The following is a 5,000-nucleotide window of genomic DNA, read 5'->3' as shown; positions in this document are numbered from 1 at the left end:
TGAGTTGTTAGGAATTGTGGGCTCCAAGTCATGTGCTCTCCTGTTTGATAGTGAACGAACTAGGTCATCGTTCAATATTATTGCGCAAAGAACGATTCAACATAATGCAGTAGTTCTTCTCCACTCAAAGGCAGTAGTGTAGCAACTCTCGTAAAGTGACTATGTCACGTTATTCTACGGTGCTTTGGGGAAAACGTCGGTTAATAACGAGTATAAAACTCCGGAAAACGGTAATGTGGAACTCCTTTACTAATAAAATTATCGTTACATCACAAACAAGACGATTCTGAGCACAAACGACCTTCATCCAGGCGACTTGCCATACACTTGAAAAACGTCGGGCCGACGTTTTTCAAGATTGCCTAAATGCAATCCGTTTCAATCTTGTCCATCTTTTGTCCATCCATCCTTCTCTTTCCTTTTCCTGTATTACATTCACGTTGTTCAACAGTTTTAAGTGGTTTTTTGTACGGTTTCATTCCACTTTTTGGTCATTTTGAGTTTCATGAAATTACATCATTTTGGGTGACATTTCCCCTTTAAATTAAGCTTTGCCTCCAAGTAAATGATTTACTTTAAACATCTAACATAAAAACTAAGAAACTGAAGGAAAATTTTTTTAATTTTAGAATTATGGCAGAATATTGAAACAGCAATCGTTGAAAAGTATATTGTGTTTATCAAAGAGAAACCATGTGTTAGGACGCCTCCAAGTAAATGACTTATTTTAAACCTCTAACATAAAACTAAGAAACTGAAGGAAATTTTTTTTAATTTTAGAATTATGGCAGAATATTGAAACAGCAATCGTTGAAAGGTATATTGTGTTTATCAAAGAGAAACCATGTGTTGGGGCACACATCCGCCAGCAAAAATAAAAGGATTGTTGAATGTTGAAGTTTGTGTACAACTTGACCACAGACGCGTGCAAATCGATAGAACAATGCTGGACGCTATAAAGTACTTTCCGGAAACTGTTTTTTTTGGATCTAAACGTTTACATTCACTTCACTTGGCTTAGTCCCCGCTTCTTGTAGCTAAAACTGAAGGATTAGAATGGTGTCCAACTATTTTTGGCTTCAAGCGAATCAATGAAAGCTTTCAAGTTTCTCTGAAGCTTACGTCAACGTGTCAAGTCTTTTCGGAAAAAAAAACCCCGCTTTTTCATCGCATTATTGTCTACTTCTTGCCACACATCACACGTACTTCAAATATGAGTACAAAAATGTAGAGCCATCCTTAGCAGAATGTCTCGGCGAGCTTTGATAAAACTTAAAGATAAAAACACAATTGATGCGATTGCTAGAGGAGGAAAAAGCACTTTTCAATAAAAAGGCATAAAACACTCCACTCTCGATCTAGTCTGCACGATTAATTGATAATTAGTTTCCCATTAACGGAAATACGCTCTCATATTTAAGGCCATTTCTGAGAAACCTGGAGCATTGTTCGAGTACTAAGATAGCTAGGTTTGACGATTTCTGAGAAAAATGAATAAATTAATAATTATTCTTTCCACAACCAGTTGATGTATCTACCAAGACTTGCAATTTCGTGTTTTTCGAAAAAAAACCGAGCACAAAAAAAACACAGGATAGACGAATGCTTTATTATATTAACTAAAAAGTATTTCCGAAGTTAAGCTGTGTATTGCGACATACAAAACGTCATATTCCCGTGGGTGTTTAACTTTACGAAGGTTTCAAGTCGATTTCCGATTTAAACGAAGAAAGTTCGGGCAAATTCTTTCACGATCTTCGCCCACTGACGACTATTGAAGATTAAGGAACGATTTTTCAAAGAAATAACCTAGCCTACGATCTGCACTGAATAGATATTATACGTAGGAGAGAACCATCTTATTCTAATTCTACTGTCCCAACTTTAGTACTACGTGCATGAACTCATTTCGCATGACAAATTTTCAAGGAAAACATGATCTCGGCCACGGTTTCCCAATCATCCATCCGTGTTTTCCAAATAGAAGGTAAAGTTCGCTCCTTCGATGTTTCTGTGAAACTAAAGGGCTCAGAGTTGTTGAATTAAAATAACAAAAACAAAAAGAAATTCAGAACGAAACAATTCCCTTACTTGCGACTTCCTCGGTTCAAGGAAGTCTGGCTGTCTTCCCATATCATCTCAGCTTATCCGTCGCACTGAACAGTTTTCAGTGTAGACTGTGTAGATTCAAAGAAACCCCTTTCCTTACAAAAGAAAATTTTCTTCACGTCAGGAAGAAAATGAAGCCCACACAGCTTCGAAACCCCCGCCGACTTCCGGTTTTCGAGGAAATAACAACTACCCTGAGTTGCATCATGTGCTGTTTCCCAGAAAATCTAGCAACGTGATATAAATAGAGGACATCGTAATGTTTACTAGAAGGTTGTTGCTTCCGAATTAGTGTTTTCAAGGAAGCCAAAGCCAGCGCCGATATGTCCAAATCGAGGGGAATCACATAGAGACCATTCCCTTGCGAATGGTGAAACAAGGTGGAGAAGAGCTGCAAGTTTACTAGCGCTGGTATGATCAAGAGAGTTTCCTTAAATCCGGTCCTGAAAAAACTACAACAGAGTGGATTTTATTGGGGATCGATAACTGCAGTCGAAGCAAAATCCTTGCTTCGGGATCAGGCCGTTGGAAAATTTTTAGTCCGTGATAGCTCCGACCCGAGACATCTTTTCACCATAACACTTGTCACAAGTACGGGAATCACAAACGTTAGAATTATCTTCTGCGAAAGTTTATTCTCTCTGGACAAAGAAGAATCTTTGACATGGCAGAGAAACGGTGCAGAAAGCAAGGAACAGTCTACTCCAAGATTCGACTGTGTTGTTAAAATGATTTTCTATTATATGCTGTCAAGTCGGATGGTTTTGCAGAAGAAAGAACAGTTGGACAACTTTGCAACAGGATCAAAGTTTTTGCTGCTCAGTCCTCTTTATAAAGGAGTTTCAAGTCTTCAACATTTGTGTCGAAGAACTCTAAACAGGCAGCCTTTTATTAGAGAATGCCAAAATGCATTAACTCCCGATCCAGTAAAATCTTATTTAAGCTCGTACCCTTATCCTATCTGAAATAATTCGCAGCCGACTATAACAACTGCTGACTTTTGTAGATATTCTTCTCGCCAAGACTTCCGCGAAGTGCTTTCTTGCCAATATTTTCGAAATATTACACTCAGCAGATTAAGCAATGGCATTCATCTATGTTTAATAGTATATGCAGTGTAAATATGAAGACCTCAACGTGGTGAACTAAAATTGCAACTTTTACGTTGCCTTAAAATGTTAATGTTTGGTTCGCGTAGTTTCGTTCTTCCGTAGTCATGTCTGGGAACGCATGGTTTCAATTCTATCTCTCGATATTTCTGAGAAAATTCTTTGAGTTTCAGTTCTTGTTTCGTTTCGTTTTGTTGGCAACCAGCTTGACAGAGCAAACCTTTCCTAGAAATCTCCATTCGTGTAATGTATACACTAAGGAAATGTAACAAAAAATGTTGAAACTAACAGATTTCATGGCCTTATAATATAATAGTCGATGCTTCGTTCGTATAAATCACTCCGGAATCTCACAAATCTCTACCATGAAAAAATAAGAAATCCATACATAAATATTGAAATAAACTAAAGGCGTGAACAATCGCCTCGTTCTCTTTTTAGAGATACTTGAAAATTATTTTTCAAAGGCGACAAAAGAATTAAAAGAAATATCAATTCCCCTGATGAGGTTAATACCTTACCTTTCGGCTCGACTCTTGTTTATGCCAACTTCAATTTGCAAAATATTTACTAATATTCAAGACTCTTAAGTTTCGCACCTTTACTTCTAATAAGCAAAGAATTTTTGCAACAAAAAAGTGTGAACATGTTCCGAGAATCGCCACTGCCACTCTCCAGACTCTCGAATGACAACAGTCTGTCGAAAAAAGAAACTCAATGCCTATTTATAACTTTGAAAATGAACTTTTAAAACATCATTTTTCACTTTCCTGCTACTTAAAAGACTTTTCGAAAGCGTAGCGACATTTGTATTAAAACGTCGAAACGTCGGAAAAAGGTATGGGTATTTTTCTGCTCTCTGTCATTCGAGATTCAAAGGACAGTGGAACGATGTTTACAGTTAATATACATGAAAAAATGTTCCATTCTGATTGGCTAAGAGAAATGCAGTTTTCAGGTAACATAGTGAAGAAAAGAGATATTTCAGTGCAAAACGAAGCATTCTGATTGGTCAATGAAGACAGACACCGATCAAACGCGAGCATTGGATTGCGTTATTTACGGCGCATTTTTTACGTGAGTGCGTGATATTTTTCACGTATATTATTAGTGTAGGTAATCACATGATTTTCAGTGCAATTTGGAACAAATAAACAAGAGAAAATGTTTTCAAAGACAAAAAAACATGCACGAACCCGTAGGGTTGCTCATTCATCACAAATTGCACGAGAGAAATCATGTGATTACTAATACTAATCTCAGAACTAAGAAATTAGCAATGCTATCACCAACTTAGCGCTTCCCTGAAAACCCTGAGAAAAGGGTTGAAATGCAAGATTTTATTGTTCTTCTTAAACACCATATCACGGAAGAACTTGATGCGGTAAAGGGGATTAAGAATGCCAGGTCTTCAGTGCGATGATGTAGTATAAATATCTCTTCACTCAGTTCTGATTGGTCAAGAGACATGCAGTTTCCAGGAAATTCAATACAAAAAGAAGAAACAAACCAAGCATTCTGATTGGTCAATGATAAAAGAAAGTCTCAGATAGCCAATCAAATGCGAGCCCTAGATGGCGCAATTTTCACGTGATGGCGTGATACACGTCCGCTTTTTCTGCTTAATTACAATGTTTTCTCATAAACTTGTCTCTCTGTTTTGTGTTAAAAGGCTACAAATTACACTCGCCCATTTTATTCGTCCTTGGAAAAACTTACCCGTGCTTCCTTTTTTCCAAATTGCACTCGAAATCATGCGATTACCCAAACTACTATGCTAAC

The 5,000-nt window shown here is 37.3% G+C and overlaps 1 protein-coding gene across 1 annotated transcript in view; it reads left to right on the top strand.

The window, feature by feature from the left end:
• Nucleotides 1–3,660, top strand: part of LOC138049472 (protein O-linked-mannose beta-1,2-N-acetylglucosaminyltransferase 1-like) — a 26,173-nt gene extending 22,513 nt beyond the window's left edge. Inside the window, exon 9 of the mRNA XM_068895762.1 lies at nucleotides 1–3,660. This exon is cut by the window's left edge and continues 1,627 nt beyond it. The gene's annotated coding sequence lies outside the window, so the exon portion shown is untranslated.
• Nucleotides 3,661–5,000: the final 1,340 nt, after the last annotated feature.

This window comes from Montipora capricornis, chromosome 5 (assembly GCF_036669925.1).
Source record: "Montipora capricornis isolate CH-2021 chromosome 5, ASM3666992v2, whole genome shotgun sequence".
Classification (NCBI taxonomy): Eukaryota; Metazoa; Cnidaria; class Anthozoa; order Scleractinia; family Acroporidae; genus Montipora; species Montipora capricornis.
The sequence above is the reverse complement of the archived record's forward strand: the minus strand, read 5'-3'. Positions and strand labels throughout refer to the sequence as shown.